The 22,986-nt window shown below is 27.3% G+C and overlaps 1 protein-coding gene across 2 annotated transcripts in view; it reads right to left on the bottom strand.

Annotated features, from left to right (window-relative positions):
• LOC103574346 (cell adhesion molecule Dscam2) overlaps window positions 1-22,986 on the bottom strand; it is a 173,196-nt gene that overhangs the window by 120,260 nt on the left and 29,950 nt on the right. The window lies entirely within an intron of this gene.

Below are 22,986 nucleotides of genomic sequence, written 5' to 3'. Positions count from 1 at the left end.
TATCAAAAATAAACTCCTTGTTTAGTTCGTATGCGGAGTAATTTTTGTTAAAACTCCGGAACTCCAAGTGACAGAGTGAGTTCGAATTTAAATAAAATCCTAATTCACACTTGGTTCTTCACAGTATACTAATAATATAAACCAGAAATTGATTATTTTGTTTAATTACTTTGTTTCTCGAAAAATTTTCAATTTCTATATATCTCATAAATTTTAGTAAGTTGTTTTATTAATCAGTTATAATTATTAAACAATCAAATGAGATATTATGCAAATTTACGCAATACATTTCTAGTAGTTTACTTGACTCAGCGAAATTAGAGCTTACTCGAACAACAGTCAATTTGCTAATATGATATGTTATAGTAGACATAACATGAGTAAAATGTTAATTATATATTAATTCATTTATCCGATAAGTTTTTATGTCATATATATAAAGAAACCTACGATCCAGAAGTTCGCAGACAATCAAAAATTTTTGGATTTTTTTTTCAACAGTTTAATTACAAAAAAAAAAAAAAACTAAAAAAATGCACATGTAGAAAATGAAAAAAACTACAAGTGCAATTTTTTCAAATATTTTTTTTTTTTCATAATTCATCATTTTTTAAAATTACAAAAATTATTTGACGTTTACTAACTTCAGTATCATAAAAACCTTACTATCGTTACCTAAAATTATATAAATTTTTTTTTATGCATGATGTAAATATAATATTTTTATGACGTCAGTACTGTACTATTGTTGGAGTTTTATGTCGAATAAACAAAAAAAAACATGATTTATTTTTTTTAAATAATGAAATATTTTTTTTAAATAATTCAACAATTTTTTTTTGTATCCTCCGAGAGAGTATCGAAAAATGATATTTGATTAGAAGTTGAATTGAAACGTCGCTCAATATTGTATGACATGATCATATTCTTGATGGTTTGAAACATTGATTAACCGCATATTTACATGATTGAAGTAATATAATCCTCACTACCTTTGACCTTTAAAAAACCAATTTACTGAACGTGTTTTTTTTCTCTTTTTTTAATTCTATTTAAATTAAACACTTTTCCACTTGTATCCATCAATATAAATAAATTTCGAACTTTTATTATTAGATTTTTTAAAACTATGAAATATTTAAACCTACATGACCTTTTTGAGGTTTATATATTTTTATATTACAATAAATCAATGATTTTGAAAGAAAACTATTGAGTAATTTATTAGAGACTTTACACGAAAAAGTTTAGGAATATGCTCTACTTTTCAAAAATTTTTCACGGATAAATTTACTAAAGCTTGTCTTTATAATGTCTATATTATATAATTAATTAGTATTTTATATATCTTGTACGAAAAATTATCGAACATGAAATGCGAGAATTGACATATTAGAGTAAATAATACTCGAACGTCTAAAACCCATTTGTAATAAATATATAACATATTTTTTTTGAAGAATGCGCAAAGAATGTTGAGGACAATCTTGTTAGTATAGTAACATTGAACTGAATTTTTTTTTATAGGGAGGCAAACATAGCAGGGTATTTTCCGAACATATGTTACGAAATAAAAAATGGATTCTAATATTTTTTCATTAATTAATAATATTGCATATATATAGGGAGCATTTAAATATCATCAAAATTTGATCTCATAAATTTAAAAATACTTTATGAAGCAAGCATTAAATTTAGTGATGTAAAAAAAAAATTAATTATATAAAAAAATTTTTAATAAATATACAGATAATACCAGAAGCCTTTCATCTTCTCAAGTACCAAATAAAATTTTTATTGTAGATTCCGTTTATCGAGAATATGCGAAAAATTTATTTGTTGAATGTGGAATTCGTGGATTGCATTATTACTTTTCCAGCGCACGTTGTTGGTCGGAATGCATTCTATTTTACTTACTTTTAATTTTATTATTATTATTATTATTATTATTATTATTATTATTATTATTATTATATTATTTTTGTAAAAATTCTTTTTTTCCAAGTTAACGTTTCATTTATTAAAAAATTATAATTTTCCTCCAGGAATTCTATTAATTTTTTCATACATATTAACTTTTCTGTTGTTTAACAATTAAAATATTGGCAAAAAAAATCAGCATTTTTCAAATATTAATTTTCGAACGAATGAATAATTAAAATATTTTAAACACAAAGTCGACATGTATTTTAATTAAAAAAATAAAACTGGACTAGTGGCCAGTTATCGATGCCATTATCGTGTATTACCCAGCATATATATATATATATATATATATATATATATATATATATATATATATATATATATATATTTGTATATATATACATACATAGTACCGCGAAATTGGAAGATAAAACTTCACAGCTTGCAGTGTTTACCAAGCCAGTGTGATAATCAATGTGAATACGCTTCGATAATTCAACTGTAAATTGTACATACACAGTCGGCAAGATAAAATGAGTTAAATTCAAAATGATTTATTTCAACAGAAAAATTTATGTGGATTTTTAAAATTATTCAAACTTGTAATTCATTAAACACGTAATTGTAATTACTAATTACAGTACTTTAGCTTTTTAAAAGTACATATATATATGTTATGTATGATATAATTAAAAAAAATTTTTATGTCATTTAATGTCAACACAAAAGAAAGATTTAAAATCGCGAAAAAGGAAATATTTATATTTCAAATGACTTTTTACAAAAAAAAAAAAAAAAAAAAAAAAAAAAAACTACAAATGTTAATGTTTGCCGTTAAATTATGAAAAGGCAAAGTTACACGTGTCATTACTGTTCATAGTGTGCCAGTTCAATAGAACGATGTTGAAGTCATAAAAAAAAAAAAAAAATAGTAAAAAAAAGTTATGTGACACGCGTAAATTGTCGTGCAATTTTCTAGTGAATAAAAAAAAAATAAAAATAAACTTTCTGAATTTGTTTCTACACATAAAAGTCGTAAAAAAACAATATACAGTATAGTGAAAAAATCCTAAATGAAACTTTTTTATTTCACTTTATTCATTAAATAAATTTATTACTTAATATGAATGAAATTTTAAATTTTCAATATTTCGTTTTCGCTGAATGTTATAATTTTTCATGTGATCAATGCCATAAAAAACGAGGAAAGACGGACCTCTAAAATTTGAGAACTTTCAAGCGAGAACAGAACGCAGTAGACTGGAATCGAAACCATTAAATCTTTTATAATTTTTTTTTTTTTTTCAAATTTTCCGTTTATTAACCTAGCGAACGATTTTCATCAGACTCAAATCAGTAATACTCAGTATTGAATCATAAAAATATTTAGTTTCTAACATCAGAAATTTGAATATAAAGAGTAAGGATATAATCCCCGATAATTGCTATTAAAAGTTATTACTCTGTACCTGAAGGTTGATTTTCTACTAAATTATTAAAACCTTCAAGTAAGCCTTCAAGCTTTATTGCATTGGTCTCTTTCAATTGTGAAATAATATTGTAATTATAAAACTAATTAATGTATAAAATAATTATACTTATTTTTTTATAGATTGTGATGAAAAAAAATCGTTATCATAATAATAGTAGTATATTCTAGATAATACGTATGCAAACAAAATCTATATTCTTGAGTAGTAACAAGTTCATTGCTTGAAGGCTCGTCAAGATCCAAAGAACCACTCCCTTCATCCCAGTCAAACATCTTTCCCCTTTGATACCGCCAACAGTCACGTTTCTGTCAAGCATCGACGTTGAGTTATATATTTTTTTCATCCCTATATATATATATATATATATATATATATATATATATATATATATATATATATATATATATATATATATATATATATATATATATATATATATATATATGTAGACCGCTATTTTATTTCTTTCTTTTTTATTTTATTTTTCATACTTTTACACTGAATTTAACGTAAGTTTTATTCATAATCACGCTTTACTTTGCATCACAAAATAACGAATTAATTATATTATGAATAAAGTTTTATTTATTTTTTATGATATAAATTTTATTATGTAGATATAAAAATTTATAGGAGTAAAAAAATAAATATTTTATAAAAATTAAATAAATAAATATTAATGCATATAAAAAATAAATAAAAAGAGAAAAAAAAGTAGATGATCAATGTCAATCAAGCATTTTATCATGACAAAATGATAAAGTTAGTGAAGGAGTAGATAGAAGTAAAGAATGAACAGGAAAGTCGTCACGAATGAAATATTTTGCTTCTGGCTAACTGACTCGACGACGTTGAGAGTGCGATAACCCACAGCAATACGTATACGAATATATAATGTATACCTATATATATATATATATATATATATATGAAGACTCGAAAGCTAGTACTCGAGAGGGATGCAGCGAAGTCGAATAGGAGCATCCACCGCCAAGCTTTTAGTGCCGGAGGTGCAAGAAGAGCCCGAGTAGTGGGTGTGAATGGAGAGAAAATGGTTGGGAGTATCGTTGGTGATACTACGGTTCTCTGACGATGAAGCACGTTGTTTCCACCGAAGAATATGGATTTTATGCATGAATAAAGACTGAAGCGCCTTCTTCACAAGTCAATCCCCTCTTCTGTATTTCATATACACTAAGCTATATCACGTAGATGTATATACCCATATACTTTTCTCGCTACTCTCATCTGATGATAACGCTTTCATGCTATTTCAACTTACTCTCATCACATCACTTTTATCCTTTTTCGATGTATATATAACACTTGTATCTTAAAAAATATTTTTTACAAGCAAATGCAAATGCTAAAAACGTTTTTGATGTATTGCAGTAATAAATAAAATTTATTGCTTGTATATTATCACTTTAAAATATTAAAAATTTTTCATTTATTTTATATTTTTTTAAGAAACTCTTGTGTGAGTAAAAGTATTTGAGAATTATTGAATATTAAATTTTTAAATTAAACATTATAATATTGATAATCAATGAGGTGAGTGTACATCAAATGACTGTCAATTAAATTGAAAGACATTCAATAAAAAATATCATTCAGTAACTGTGCGCGATATTAGTAGTAGGTGATATTGAATTTCTTCAGGGTTTTTCGAATGCTCCCATTCATATCAGAAGCCCAAAGGCTTCAATCGTGCTCGGAGATGTAATAGAAAACCTCCTCCTGCTCTTCTGACGGGATGACGACGCGATACCGAAAATTTTTTCTTCATTTTTTATTCCAACTATCCTTCGTTCAAGCTACTACAACCATTCTACTAGCTAACGTGCAAGTATATAACGACGCCACCCTCATCCCTTAGACGATGAATTTTTTAGAGCTGACATGAAAGCCTAAAGGTTTTTAACCCTTTCTCTTTACTTTTTTTCACATCTCCCGCGAGAAAAAAAAGTAGCTGTCACAAAGGATGTGGCTGGTAGTTTTTTTATTCATGATGTATGACGTTATGACATATTTTTCATGAAATATTAAACTATTAATTGTTGATATAAAATTTATATCTTCATTTCCTTTTTCTTCAAAACCAGATTTATAAGTGCAGTGCTTAACAACAGAATATTTATTATTCATCACTAAAATATTTAATAATGCATGACCAAGAAATTACTATTCGGAACTACTATTTTAAAAACACAATATTCGGGTCATTTCTTTTTTAATATAGGTACTACAGAAATCTATGTAAGCTACGATAGATAACCCAGATAAGCAGTCGGAAAATTTTCGACGGATCAATAATCTTTATAAACCTATTTTAACATTTTGAAAGTATTGACAGTAAATTTTAACTTGTAATTTAAATTACATAATAATTAATATACAGAAGAAAAAAACTAAAATTGATAGATGCTAGATTTAGAAAATTCGGTAAAATATAAACTTATCCGTCGTAAATTTTATTGCCAATTGATAACTAGTAGGAAACCTAACTTTCCGGGTTCGGTTATTGCAGAATATTTATTTTCTATTTTAATGATCTTTTTGACATTAAAGACAAAATTAGAAAAAGAAACTCTATAGAAACAACATTTTTTTGTATTTTTAGAATTATTCTTTTAGGTGGAACGCAAGGTGTCAAATTTTTTTATTTGATCTGATGGTAACACTTCGGTAGATATAGAATAACTAAACTCCTCTATTATCGAAATATGAATTCTTTTGAGTCTCTAATGCCAGACTAAGGTAAAAATCAGCATTATGACAACCCTGATAGCCAAGTTGGTGAGAAACTGATGAGAAACTTGCAGCCGCAACTGGAACCAAGTTGACCGCCAACAGTTGGTACCTCCAATAGTTGATGGACATTTTCTGAGAAAGTTGGTGGCAAAAAATGTAAATCCAAAAAGTTGACGATCACTTCCTGAGAAAGTTGGTGGCAAAAGTTGCTTGCAAAAGTTGGCAATCATAAGTTGACGGTAAATTTCTTTTCAATTTCCTCAGAAACTTGCATTCCAGTTGCGGCTCCATACTGGCACCAACTTTCTGAGAAAGTTGGCGGTAACTTGTAGCCAAAAGTTGCAAAAGCTGAAGTTGTCGACAACTTGTCGTCAAGTTGGTCGGAAACTAATGAATGACCAACTTTTTCACGATCAACTCGTGTTATCAGGGAAGTTGCTCAAAAACCTCTCTATGCACAGACAACTCTATAGCATTTCTGTACCTAAAATATGTCTATCGAAAAATAAAACTGTCCTTGAACTGATTACTCCAAAACATCTCCATCCAGATCAACTCTCTTCAAGCGCAATTTTATCACCGAAACTTTTCTATTCAATGCTATGACTATCTGAAAGAACACTATCCATTATTGAATCAGCTAAAAAATCATCGGTAACTGAAAAAACACGTGAATTTCAATGTTAACTACCATGCTCTCTCTTTTACCGATGTTTTTCTCGTTAAGTCGATAATGAATAGTGTTATTTCGGATGGTCAGCATTAAATAGAAGGTTCTAGAGGAAATTTGATGCAATTCGATTTATGTTTATAGCCATTTTTTTTATTCTTATATTAATGAGATCTGAGGTAGAAGTAGCATTTGTGGTCACTGCTCCACTTTTGGAGGTTTGATACTTTATTTTAATTAATGAAAAGAAATTTTAAAAATCCTCCATTGTATTAGCAGATAGAAGTATTTTCAAAGAAAAATATAGATACTCTATGACTTGAATAAAATTCTTTTTAACATTTAAGTTTTTACTTTAAATTAACCCCCGAAAAAACAATTTTCAACTTTTTAGCTCTTTTATTTTTAAATAATTTATAGACATGTGACACCGTGAATCTCTACTATCATTTTAATGAGTATAAGACTCTTTATAAGTTCCCTTTTTTATTACAGTCTATGCTATAAAAAAAAAAAAATTCAGGCACTCTTATGAGTATTTTTGAAAAATTAATTATTTTAATTCAATTTTTTTTTTTTTTTTTTTTTTCCATAAAAATGAATGAACCGAAAATTTTAGAAAAAAAGTAGATATAAATAGTTATAATCGATGATGAAGAATTACAAGTTGAAAGCGACCATTGTCCAGCTGTATTATCCAAACGACAGACCCTCTGGCTAGTTTAATAATGCTCGCCACGTTGATGTTAATCCGAAACTCTAGCGATTGTATTTCTTGCCGAATCTCTACTGTCCAAAACGATTGGCCTTCTATCATAGACGCTCAGTTGAGAAAAAAAATTTTTTTTTTTTAAATATTCTATTTTTCTAGAAATTTTTTGCAGCCAGCTGAATTTTTTTAACATTTTTTTTTATGCTCTTCATTCATATCTGACGAGGGATACTCTCGTGCATCTGCTGGTCAGCTCCGCTGTATCTCATCTGATGTCGTGACCCGAATTCAACTTAGATTTTAATCATAAATAACAATTAAAAGCAAAGATGAAATAACAATTGACCCTTCAAAATTTAGTCAAATAAAATTAATCAAAAAATAAATTTTACACTGAAATAGATGAATTTAAGTTTCTTACTTTGTATATATACTTATTATCATTGATTAGTAATAATAATAATTATATAAAATTATTGGTATTTTTGTAACAAAAAAAAATTTATGACAAAAATTTAAAAAGAAAAAGTGTAATTCCCATTAAAAGAATACGCGTTGTCATCGAAAACGATTACCATTACCTCATATATTTTATTAAATAATATATTAACATCTATATATAAATAATTTCTCATTCAATTTTTATCTTTTTCTTACTACACTTGTCAATTACTCTATATTTTTTATTAACTCATACAAATCTATTACTTGGTGATAAAGAATATTACATTGCCGAGAAAAGTTTTCATTACTTTTTTCACTCATCAAATCATACTCCAATTATCATAAAAAAATTTTAATTTATTAAAGCAAAAAAAAAAAAACAATTATATTAAAAATTTTAAGAACATTGTATGACCATTAAAATAAAAATAAGTAATGAAAAAAAATGTTAACCTTTACGGTGAATTTGAATAGTTGGCATGATTATAAAAAAAAAAGTAAGTAAGAAATGATGTATTTTTTATAAATATCTAGCAAGGACAAAAGGGAGTGTCGTTTAAATATATTATATTGGCATTATCATCCCGTAAGATAGTGAATCGCGTGACAATTGCGTTTTCCGCGAAATAGTAGAAACAACCCTCAAGCACACACTATTACGACACGACAGATAATAGTCAAATGCATTGACAATTTCCTATTAATTTAATACCACTATATATGTATATATATATACTAATCTCTTTTATTAAATTTTACCTTGAGAGCAAAAATGCAAAATATATTTAAGTAACATATTATTTTATAACTTTCTCTTTTTTTACCCCTATTGCGTGTTTGAATTTGAAACTTTCTTCATATTAACGTACGTTTAAAAATTTTTTATATTATTTCTATAATTTTATTTATATGGCTCTATTATTAATCTGTCATATTAAATATTAAAATAGCATTCTCCTCTACAATCAAACTGTTAATGCAGGCTAATAAAATATTAATTTTTTTAGTCTGTTTTAGTTTATTAAAATAAAATTAAAAAATTCAATTTTATTATTTTAATAAATACTCTGCACAAAATATATATTGTGAATATTATAAATAAATTATTGAAAAGAATTACAATAAAAAAGTGTAGGAATCTAAATTTAGATATAAAATTTCCAAATTGATTATAAATGTAAAGTCTTATATTCACAATATTGCATGCAAATTTTCATCACGCGTTGAAGTTTAAAGATAATTTCAGTACATTACAGAAAGTAGAAAAAAAAGTTGTATAAGAGGAGTAGAGAAAAAAAAAGTAAAAAAAGTTTAAATTTAGATGTCAATTTACGTATGTATTTTACTTAAAAAATAAAAGATAAATGTATGGAAAACAAAGCGTTAAAATATGACTGATGACCCTGTGCTGGCCTTATAACAGAGTATTTGTTCTTTCTTCAAGTTCTACGATCTCAAAAACACAATTTTCTATATATTTAATGGATTCAAAGATACTTATTTAATAGATGGTTTCAAAACGATATTTTTTTTTCTTTTCAATAACTTTTTGCGCTTAGTATATATTATTTTTTTTAATTACTTTTATAGATGAATTAGTTATTACGATTTTCAAGATAATTCAAGATAACGACTGATTATTTTTGTTCTTAACAAAAAGTGAAGTAAGAAATAATAAAATTATTAAAATTGAAAGGCAATCCGCGAAAATGTTCAAATTACACTGCAACTAATTTTCCAATTTTTCTAATTTTTTGAACCTCTACTTTTGACTAAAAATCTTAAATCTTGCAATATTTTACTTTTATTCTCTGCCAACCAGTGATAGAAATTTAAAAATTAGTCTTCTGCATGGATATTTACTAATTTTGATTTTAACCTTGAAAACAATGAAACTCATATAAGCTCTAAGTCATACACTAAAAGTTTTACTGTACAAACAAATTTTAAAACTCCCACCAATAACAATAATTTAATTTTCTTTTTAAATTCCAACTTTCAAAGGGAAAAGTTAAAAAAATAATTTAAACAAGAAGAAAAAGTTATACACGATGAAAGTTAGAGTGTAGCAATTTGTAGCGGGTGAAAAAGATTAGGGTGTAAAAGTAAGAACTATACAGTAGTACGTCAAGTGTGACGAGGCGCGGTGAATCTGGTAGGGTGACAAAAAGGGAGAGTTCGAGGGGTTGTAAAATTCAACGAGTAAGAGAGAAAGGGTGATTTATATTACGTACTACTGACCAGTGAGAATTTCCGCAAAGCGGACAGTAGTTTTCTTGTTGTGTGCAACATATATATATGTGTGTATGTGTATCTGTACATGTAATGGTCTCGCACCCCGTGATCATACTTTGAAACGCGCTTCCACACCCTCGAATGTGTATGATTGACCACACGGGTAAATGTTAACGAGGTGAAACCGAGGTGTTTCCGTTCCACCCACCTACTAATTGCCTGACACTTGAATACGTCATTATACCAAAAGTACTTATACAGGTTAACAATGATTTGTAAGTATTTACATATTCACTTATTTTTGCCGTATTTTATTTGTCAATTATTTTTTTAATTACAAAATTTTCAACTCGGAACTTTTCAAGATTACAATTAAATAAATTTTATTTTTTTTTCTCTAAATAATTTACGTTTAAATAATTTATAATTTTTTCAACATTAATGGTTAAATATATATGCTCTATTAAATTGATGTTCCCTTGTTGATATTTTCTAACGTTGATGGAAAAAAAAAATAACAAACGGATGTTAGACAGGGAATATTTATAATAGACAGGGAATAGAAAAAAAAATAAAATGAAAACTATTATTTTTATTATTTAGTTGACTATGAATAAAATATTATCAAGGAGGCTCGATAAATTATTGATTAAAATTTAATACTTGAAATTATTATATTTTAATGTCAATCTTATAAAAAAGTGTAATTACTTATGATTTTACTTTTTTGTTTATTTCAGTAAAAATAAATTTTTATGATAACATATAAAGTAAATAAATAATTGTTTTACGGCATTGTAAAGTTTTGTAATGACAAATAAATTATTATGAAAAAATTATAAAAGACAGGAAGTAGAGGGTACAAAGAAGAAAAAAACGAAAGACCGCAAAAAAGTTGAATTTCGCAAGTGAGCATCGAGAAAAAATTATACTCAATTCTCGGTCCCTCTTATATTTGATATCTTTTTCCTTGTCACTGCCGGGCCGCGGTTCCGATATCATCAGAAAGAAAAATTGTGAAGTAGAAGAAAAGTCTGCTACCGAATGGACAAACGACTTGAGGAAAAAGAGAAAAATATAAAGTGGAAGGAGTGAAGAAACGACATAAGGACAAAGAACATCAGCTATACGCACGTATATATATATATATATATATATATATATATATATATATATATATATATATATATATATATATATATATATATATATATATATATGCATATATATATATATCTAAAAATATATATATACTTTTCGCCAGCTTTCTTTCGCTTTTCGTCACCCGTGTGGTAGATTTTTTTTCTCAGCGAGGGAGAGAAATGTGGGAAAGTAAAAGTATAAGAAAAAAAAAATATAGAGAGGACGAACAGCACACACGCGTACGTACTGTAGAAAGGTTGAGGTGCGTGCGTGCGTGAGTACGTACGTGCGTGGTCAGTACCCGATATACCAGCAGTACGGTGAAAAAAAAACGTACGTGTGATACTTTACTCTCAACAAGGATCTCAAAAAATAAAAACGATGAGGAAGACAGGACAGTGATAGGTTACTCTCTATATAAACACCCGACAGTATTTGTGTGTTTTTCGCAGGCTCTTTTTTTTTTAATTGAAATTTTTTTAATAAATAAATATCAAAATATTGTTTTCTTTTTTGATTAATTAAAAATTTTTATTACTAAGCAAGAATTGATCGATAACCACCATATAAAATTTGATTTTTAATTATGACTATTTCTAAGTTGATATTAATTCAAAAATGGTTAAAAACAAATCCCTATATCTCGAAACGTGCAAATATTGGAAACGTGAGTTTTAATAATTAAACTAAAGAAAAATAATTTTTGTTGTCGAAAATTCTGTTGATTTATAGCGGAGTTAAAAGATTGAACAGTCTAATTTTTATAAATAGTCATTTTTATATGGTTATTAAAACAATATCTGTATCCAAATAAATTATAAATTTCAATTTTAATTCAATAAAATTTTGTTTTTACCTCAAAATGTGTTTTGATAATTCAAATTATATAAAAAATATGATAATTTTAAGTCTAAACATAATTGTTTCTTAAAAAAATTTTAATCTTAAAAATATCATAATGTCTTCTGAGAAACTTGTAAATAATATAATTAAATATTTTAAAAAATAATTTTGTAAATTGTAATGTTGATTTTTCTTTATAATTATGTTGATTTTTTTTTTTTTTGTATTAAATATTAACGACGTGAGGTTCTAAAAAATACTATAAAATGTAGTATTTGTAAATCGAAAATCCATGTTCGATGGTCAACCTGCTGGACTCAATGTCACAGTCGGTTAGAATTGAAGGGTGAGAGTAGTGAAAGGGAGAAATGAGGGAAAAGACGCTCGCGAACAAGGCAAAATATGTGTACATGCGCGTTTGAAACCACCCGTATCACCCCTGATACGGGTCGAGTTTGACTTTGGAGGCACTCACTAGTTGGTAAAAGAGGGGGATAGTACACTGCAGGGGATGACTTTGAGTTAGAGGGGTATTCGAATAAACGCGGGGGTGCCAGGGGAAATTAGTGGACGGCCTAGCGGACAATGTGGGGATACTTTCTCATATCAAGTATGGCCGCTATCGTGGCATGATGGCCTAAACAGTTGTAAGTAAATTAGAGTCTCTTTAAATTAGAAAAAATTGTTTTTTTTAATGAAAACGCAAATCAAATACTATTATTTTTCAATTTATTATAAATTATTTTTTTTTTGTGATGAAGTGACGTTAGCGATTTTAAAAAAATTTTATTTATTTTATTTTATTTTTTTTTTCTAATTTTTTTGAAAGTGTATGTGTTATTCTCTGTGCAAATTGTGTCAACATAAAAATTATTTAAGTTGTCGTTGCAGAAAAGGTCAATATGTATTTGGTTTTAATTTTAATTAAAAAGAAAATTTTTTCATATATTTTAACAGTCAGGATTATTTTCAATGAACTTGAATATTTTTTTTAATATTAATTATTGCGTAAGTAACAAAAATACAATTATAGTAAACTTCCACGTGTTTAGTAAAATTTTTTAATCACAAAAAAGATAGTCAATATTTTTTTTTCTCATTGGTTTATTACTGTTCTTATTTAAGAAAGTGAATTGATGTATATATCACTGTTATTTTTATAAAATAACTGAATTTGTAGCAGCAAACAAAGTAATCTCAAGTAAAAAGTCGCTTTAAGTGGTGAAATTAATGAATTTACTTGAATATTATTGAAGGATAATATTATTTTTGTTTTGTACTGTCAAATTTTAAATTTATTGCATGGCTACTAAAAACGACAAAACATATGTAATTATATATATATTTATAAATTTAAAAAATAATCAGAAATCTAAAATGGTATGAATACTAAACACCAGAAGTAAATTAGCACGATATCTGTACACGTAACAAGTTGAGGTGCGACTAAAGGAATTTAAACAAGTAAATCACCGACAGACCGGCTCGTTTGCATGCGAATACCCACTACATAACATAATACTACACGTGGTTTCATCTGTCTAACATGCTGTTGCGCAGATCACATTTACCATCTCTTCTTCGTCGCCCGGTATATTCACCCTTCTGTTCCACGATGCAAATTGGCCCTTAACCAGATTACCATACTATTATCAACATGTATATTTATATACCTTAGAACACCTGTTTGACTTTTGTTTACATCATTAATAATTTATCATTACATCAAAATAGTATTTAACAACGCAATCCCGTTATCATTTATTACACCATTAACTAATAATTTGATATTACATTTACAGTTAAAATCAAATATATATGTAGTTAAAATAAGCTTTAATAAACAATAATCTAAATTATATCAAATTTTTTCATTCAAATTACACCAATTTCGTAGTTTTTAAATTATCAAGTAGCCTTTTTTTCGAGTATTGAAATATTTCCTTATCAAATTAATATTTACTTGATTATTATTATTATTTACTCAATTCAATGCAATCAAATATACTTGAATGAAGCGTCTTTAGTAAATAACTGCCACAAAATAAAATTCTCATCCCCGGGGAAATGTGTACTCCCGTTCAAAGGGCGTGGCTGATGATCCTCAATTTATTTTTTTTTTTATTTCTCTCAATTTTTCCTCAACCTTTTTCATATAATTTATAACCCACTGTCGTTAAATTTAATATTGATACACGTATATTTGTATTTATTATCAAATATTTATTCCATATAAATTTTCAATTAAAGTAACTTGGAAACATAATATGAAGAAAAAGAAAAAAAAAGTAATAAAAAAAATTAAATTTGATGTAAAAAAAAGTGAAAGCAAAAATTAAGCGAGAGTTGAAGTGGTGGAATATTACGTTAACCCGAGATAGTGGGAGCTTGCGAAAGAAGTGACCGAGAGTAAAGAGGGGTTGTAAAGATGAGAGTATGTGCTTGTGGGGGTGAATATACGCGGGCTAAGGAAACGGATTTTGAGGACTACACACTAAGCGCGATGATATTCGTCTTGTTTACGGAAAGACTTATGCGCGTGTGCCGGCCACTAAACCTCGCTGGATCAATAGGCCTCTTACTAAAATTTCACACACATAGTTATATATGTATATATAGTTTAGGGAACGAAGTTACCGTAAAGGGAGGGGGGGGGAGATTCTTCTGGTTCTTCATCTACTCCCCAGGCTCTACTACTACGTATAGTACCACATACGAGAGGAAACGTTTCCGCAGTTTTTCCCCACCTAAATCTTTTTATTTTCCCTGTCCCTGTGACCCTTAGGTCGTTCGCTCAATCGAAAGGACTACGGCATTTAACGCAAAAGAAAGTTGAATTTTTTTTCTTATACACTTTGGAAAAAATTTAATTAAAAATTTTCAATTAATATTCAATAAAATTCATAAAAGATTAGATTAAATTTCGTTCTATATTTACAAGTTGATTCATTTTATTTTTGATTCATGATTATTATTAATTTCTGTACATTAATAAATAATTCAAATTCACTTCCGCGGATTGCGTCTTTGAGTAAACTTTAGATTTTATCAAAAACACAAAATGATAGGTAGACATAAACTATTTAACGAGCTTTATCGTGTGAGAATAAAAAATGAGGAAAAATATTAGAATCAAATTAGGAAAAAAAACTAATAAAAAAAACAGATGGTAACAGGGTACGTGAAGGCCACGGTTAACCCAAAGATCTGATGTTCATTAGCGTGATATACATTGTCACCATAGCGTGAGGTAATATGTATGTGTAAGGTCGCGTGACAATGTGACGATCCGCCTGCTTCTCAACTTGTAGTCACAATACTTTAGGATTCAACCCGATACTATCACAGTTCAAGTGTTCACACCACCAAATCGTGACATTCGATCTTGTTCGAAATAATTGCTGACAAATCGTTACTAATTTATTCATTAGCTTTAAGTTGTATGGTGGGAGTTTTAATAATTGAATTATTTCCTGTTACAAGTATTTTAATTTCCAACTCATATCTTCAAGCTCAAAACAAGTTAATTGTATTAATTTAATTTATGCGATTACTTATTTAAAAAATGGTTGATCACAAAAAGCCAACATATATTAACTTATAATATATCTTGCGGGCTAACGCACTCATAAAAATTTATAATTAAACTAAACTTTTACAGAATCAGATTGGTTAGATTAAAACCGTGCGATAAACCAAAAAAATTTATTTAATAGTTGAAAAATTACTAGAATGGTCAAAATTGATCTTAAAATTTAATCAGATCTAAGTATTGATAAGCTCTTTTAATATTCGCTAGATAACTTCAAATCACAAGCTATTTTTTTTTTTTGTTATCAAATGTTGTTTAATGAATCAACCTATTTGAATAAATCTTATGGTAACCGAAAAAATTTATGAATCATCTAAAAAAAACCAACGGATGTAAATTTTAAAAATTTATCAAATTTTAATCTTAAAAAAAAAAAAAAACGTATGCTTTTGAACTCAGAAAACTTTTTTAGAATTCTGTCTGAAGCAAATCGTGAAATTTGAAATAAAGTAAATCATACTTTGGCAAAAATTTCAAACTTTATAACCAGAAATGAAAAAAAGAAGCTGAGCAAATAAATTGATAGCGTATTCTGTTCAAGACAAACTGTAATTCTAATACTTTTGTAACCTACACTTGAAGAGTATGCCTAGCATGTTTCCAAATGATATCTTAAAATATGATGTTTCGCACAAACAGTTATAAAGATATCCAATTATCTGAGGATAGTGACGTCACAGGCCCATAAATTATTTTGATATAGAAAAATTATAATCAGCATTTAAAACAATTAAAATTAAAATTCTTATTACTATCTTGCTACCCAGTTAAACTGTTCATGTAACGATCAGTCATTTAATAATGTTCTATGATTCTGTTAATAAATAAGTTCATTTTTTTGTAGACATATTACATACTTTGACTATTCTTTAATCCAAGTTACAAAAAAACTAAATATATATAATTCAAATCATTTAGTAAAAACTCGAAATTTTGCTTCTCTATATTTAAAAAAATTGTTTTGATCATATTTACATATATTTAATAGTATATTGTACTTGTCGCAGTTTACTTGTCACACGCAGATAATCGTTTAACGCACACGGATGTGGAAAAAGTTTAATGGACAAACAGCTATTTTGCGAACAAATGAGCGTGCGCTAAGATAGCACTTATATTGCATGAATAATAAAATAGTATCTTATACATCAAGTGGAATAGGTATTATACTCTCGTGCGTTTGGCGGCACAAGTGTTGCCAACACACGAGAGTATGATACCTATTCCACTTGATGTATAAAACAGTTTACGTCATGAATGTACGAAAAAAAAAAAGGCCGTTAAATGCTAAATGTCAAAAGTCAGCGTCATGCAGACACTTATAGTAGTAATTAACTTTATTATTATTAAACAATAATTTATCCTTTATGGAATTGGTTAGTTTGTATTCTACTATTCACTTAACAAAATTTAACTCAATAAAAAATAGTCAACTTTGATGTCACGTCGCATCAATTAATAGAGATAAGTAAGATTATAAAATTTAAATGACGTTGCATTGATCTACACATGCGCCTGTTAATTAATTAAATGCGCATGTGCTGTCTCGAGATTTTGGTCATCCTGGTAAGACAGCTTAATTGAAAGTGACGTCATAAGATAAGAAAGTGATGGATTAGTGATTGGCTTGAATCATTGAGTAGGGGATATACTCCGCCCATTTCACTCAAATTCAGTGGTTAAATATAAAAATGAGTGATTTAATATATATTAAATCACACTTTTGACCAATTGGAAAAGATTTTATTTCAATGTGAAATTTTATGACGCTGACTTTAGCCAGTTATCGGCGTATTCTTCGGCATGATTTATATAAAATTAATTATAAATAGAAAATTATTTTTTACTTCACTAATTTTTTCACTTGTATAATTTTAACATCGGATTTCAAGTTGTTGATAAAGATTTAAAGTTCACGATTATCAGAACTACCTGACAAGATAATTTACCTTACATTTAAAGCGCAGACATCATTTGTATTTTATGAAGATAACAAGACGTCACTCACATAATTCTTATTATCGATTTGTAGTACACTTATACGTAGTTTATCATTTATTTATAACAACATTACAAATAAACTTCTAAACAACGGTACACAGACAAATCAAATTGAAAATCTAGAGAAATCACTGATTTGAAATTAAAAATTGATTTTGCTAAAATTTTTTGTCCACACAATCACAATGTAGGCTATTTAAATATATACAATTCCTATATATTATTATTGTAGATTTATTTAACTTAAATTGACATTGAGGTCAAAAGTTCGTTGACATATTGAGAATCGTTTTATTGAAAAATTATTTATATTTAAAAATGAATAATACTTGATAAGATAAACTTTTAAAAATTTAATTTAGAACTATCTGAGAAAAACTTTTATTGTTTTTCATTCCTTAATACTTCATATTTTTATCATTCTATTTGTGATAAATAACAATAAAAAATAAATTTATTTTTATTCCATTAGTACAGATCAAGATACTTTCATTAATAAAAATATAAGTAAAAATAAACATATAAATATTATAACAAAAGTCTCGTAGATTTATTTTATCATTGAAAGAGTAAAAATAGAAAAATTAAATAAATGTACGGATTGTGACCCATGGTTTAACAATCATCGATCATGATAAATTTCACCCCTACAATACAGACGTCAATGCATAGCTGGAGAAACAAATTTTATCCATATCTGTCTTATTTTATTTTATTAATAAATATATATATATCCTATAAATACTTTTTTTCAATCTTTATTTATCTCGTTAATCGAGAAACGACTACCCGAAATGTATTTCTTAAATCACCCTTTGGTTAAAATAAATACGTACATATACATGATATTCCACCCCTTTGAAAGCTCTTAATTTATCGACTATTTTGAACCAATCAGACTTATATGTATATATACCCTCTCACGCTACAGGAGTTTCCGCAATTCTAGAATAGAATCTACCATACGGGTATATTTATAATAATTTTTCAAAATTCGTTTACTACAACATTTGTATGGTTTTTGATGCATATCCATTTATATTGTATCATATTTGTGGTTTTACGCTGGAGAAAGTGAAAGTAAAGAGACATGTGGTTTTTTCTTAACCCCTATGATTATTCAACCCCTTTGTAATTATATTACATTAGAAAGTAACAACTGCATATGAAAATTTCTAGTATTTGCACTTTCACCGGTATATTTTTCATACACCTTAAAATATAGACCACAAATTATATAGGGAGAGTGGACAACCCTTAAAACTATAGCGACAACGCACGATTACAAAATTAGATGTTGTTCGCGGGCAATTTAATTTTTATAAACAACGCAGAATATATTTTTTCAAAATTATTCATCATTCGAACAATACCAATTTTTTAGAGAAATCAATAGTTATTGTAAAACGAAGTTAACCAAATTTCAAAAAAACATGTGTTTTTCCATTAAGTATGCAGTAAATTTAATAAAAATTAATTATACTTCTCCCTATCTATTATCATTATTTTACCGGAATAAACCAGACACTCTTAGCAACTGATAAGGGTAATAATAACCCAACGATATTCAATTAAACACTAGTGATATGGATATATATATATATATATATATATACAATATAACACTGGAATAGATCGATAATGGTCAACACAAAAATATTGTATATAATACAAAACTGAGGATTCGAAAATAAATATAGTGGAGGGGAGAAAATCATCGAACTCCAGTTCTTTATATAGTAGAAGGGAGTAATAGGATTGTGACAGATCAGCACTACAACCATGGAGAGGCAGTAGTAGATATAGTGACTTGCGAGCTTTGATAAAATAATAAAATTATATTACAAATCGTTTGTAAAGATTTTATTATTTCTAAAGCAAAATAACCAAAAATTATAATCTGTGCTAGTGATTTTTAAAATAATAACTCAACAAACCGGTTTAAATAAATACATTTAAAATAAACATTGAAAGCACTTGTGACCTTTCAACTTATTACCTCGTCAGGACCCTAATTATCGTATTTTTATCTTTTACCGTAAGAATACGTTCCAACAAACATTGTTCATCTTATTTATTACTATTTCAATTAATAAGTAAAATAATATTTTATTAAATTGATTCATGCATAATTTTGTTTGTTTTGGTTTTTTTTTTATTTTTTTAATTAATTAATTTTATTGTTATTGACATTCCATAAATTTTGTGTCTTCGGAACTTACATTACGAATTGTCCAATTTGATATATCAGAGAAATACCAATATAAAAATTTTTTTTTCTCTGGCATTTTCGTTTCCTCATTCCTATTTTTGTTATTTCTTTTTCGTCGGTCCTTCGCAGTCTGATCAATGCCTTTTTCTATAATAGTGTTCGTCTTAAAACCGCGCCACGTGCCGATAACGCCTTTTGTGTTAGTAAACTTTCCGGAGTTTCTCAACATAACGTCTTTTCCATTACGATCGAATACTGGTTTAAGCAAAAATGCTCGGAAATTTTACATTCATAATGTGAAAAAATAAATATTTTATTAAATTATGAAATTAATATTGATAATCATGTAATCAAAAAAACTTTTGTGTTTTACGGCTACAATATGGTGAAATGCAAATTCAACATGGATTATTTTATTCTGAGTGAATTACTTGTTTTTTGGAATTGGACTTGATTATTTTTTAAAATGACATAATAATTGTTTGAAAAAAATAATTTTTTTCAATCACGGTAAGAATTATTTTTTGCTTCTACATTATTTGTAGTTAGTTCATTTTTATATATAAATTAAGAGTTAGTAATTTAATATCAGTAATTGTGTGATATCTTTGTAGAAAGACCTATTCTTTTCCCTATGAAAAAATATTAATCGTGTGATACGAAAAATTACGTAATTGTTATATAATTCAAAATAGACCAAAATCTAACAAATATTTCGCACCTTGAACGCGAAGTGAGGTCTCCGCTATTATCGTCAAATAAAAAACCCGGGTTTCAGTCAACTTGAATCATCTTCACTAATTGCTTAAAAATTTTTTAAGATCGAAAATAGTAATCATCAATAACTTGTGTAACAAATAGTTATAAATATGTTAAACTGACATATTTTTGTTGATTTCAAATTAATTGCATTCGTAAAAATAAAATTAATCTTAAGTCTTAATATCAAACCGAGTGAAGAAAAAAAAAAATGTCAAGAAAATGTTTTCTTTTAAAATGAATCAGTGAAAAGTACTACAAATCAGTGAATATTCACTGCGAATCAGTCCTAAGTATATCTTTGATTGAATTAGTGATATACTTGGGACTAATTATGCAGAGAATATTGACTGATTTATAGTACTCTTCACTGATTCATTATAAGAGAGTTGACTATCGTAAACTTCAGAAAGTGACAGCACGAAGATCTTATTCTAAACGTTTTTAAAACTTTTTAAATCGAAAAATTTTCATTTAGAGTATCAACGAATTTGATTTTTTCTTTGTATTTTCAACAGTTTAAAAGAAATCATTATTGTGTCACATTTTGAAGTTTATAGAGTAATCAATACTTTTTCAACGATTTTTCTTTTTACCCAAGATAGCAATAATTATTTTCGTTCAGTAGATATACTACATTATGTTATTTTTTTTAACCTTTCAAAAAAAAAAAAATAAAAAAAAAAAAAAAAACAAAGCAAGAGAAGAGTTTTAAACTATAATTTTAAATTGTCTAGGGAAGAAATGAAAATTACATACATATCCTAATTGCCGTCAAACAGGCAGTATGTCAATAAAATAAACGCAAGTGACGTTATAAAGCACACAGTCATTAATTGTAAATTCAGATAAATAGTATTGATTATATAATTGAATGTATGTTACTGATAATTAAATACAAAAATTTCCAAGGTTTATAACAAATATAATAAATACCACAGAATCACCCAAAAAGAAAAAGTGAATAATTATCGACCAAAATAGATAACTCGAAAAAATCTTCTTAAATATACCAAAATATTCAAGAACCCCTCAAGTGTTTGTGCCTTCCACTCATAAAATTCAAATAAAATTAAACAAATAACAAAAATTTAATGATAAGCAAACATTAAAAAAATATAAAATTAATTAGATATCTTTAGAAATATTTTGTTTACGGTTATATAATTTCTAAAATAGTATCGAGACAAGAACAGAGGGTAAAACATATCATCTAATTGCGGTGACATAACAGGGTGTTTAATGTCGCAGGGGGCTATCTGGGATCTACCAACGTTCAAATATAAATTTATATATATAATATTATTTCATTTTTTTTTCTACTTTTTTCTCTTACTCTCACTTATAAAATTTCTCGTGTGCCAGGAAATGACAATGCTATATTTTATATTTCTACCAACGTAATAAGGGGTACGGGGGAAAGTTAGACGCAATGAATCTGCAGTTAGAATAAAACGCAGTGTCTCGTGTGACAAATTCATCGCGAGTACATGAAATAATTTATTTCAAATGAGTTCCTACGACAATTATTTTCAAATTATAATTTCATTAATCATCGACATTTACCGAAAAAAAAAAATTACACTTCAAAATTACTTAATCGATAAATGTACTAAAATTATTTTTTTTTTACTAACATGTCAACGACCTACTTTACACAAAGTAATCTTCAACAAAATTCATTGACAAATAAATTTAATTGAAAAATATACCAGGCTACAAAAAAAATAAACAATAATAAAATAAAAACGTATTCAAATCCGTTAAATTAAAAACTGGAAAAAAAAAGAAAAAAAATGATTGAAAGCCAGCTGATATTTCGAACAAAACATTTGGCATTTAAACCTCCCCATACTTGGTAATTTAGTGGGCGCGATGAGGGATACAAAATAGGTATAGAATTTAGAAAAGCATTTCCTATAAGCGTAAGGATATATAAAATCCTCTAGTTTCCCAAATTTATCCCCAAAAAAGCGAGGGCGTACACATGAGTCATGTGCATCCCCGTACACCGCCCCCAATTCTTCACCGCATGTCCATCGAATTCTACACATTATACGAAGGGTCTCCCGCATTTGAACTCTGCGTCCTGACAACTTTAGTTTTTCTTTTCTTTACCACCCCTTTTCCCCCTACGTATCTTGCCCCTTTTTTCATTTATCCATTATCTGATGCAGTACCAAGCTAAAGCAAATAACCAGT

Source organism: Microplitis demolitor, chromosome 7 (genome assembly GCF_026212275.2).
Source record: "Microplitis demolitor isolate Queensland-Clemson2020A chromosome 7, iyMicDemo2.1a, whole genome shotgun sequence".
Lineage (NCBI taxonomy): Eukaryota > Metazoa > Arthropoda > Insecta > Hymenoptera > Braconidae > Microplitis > Microplitis demolitor.
Note: the sequence above shows the minus strand (reverse complement) of the source record. Positions and strands in the feature narration are given on the sequence as shown.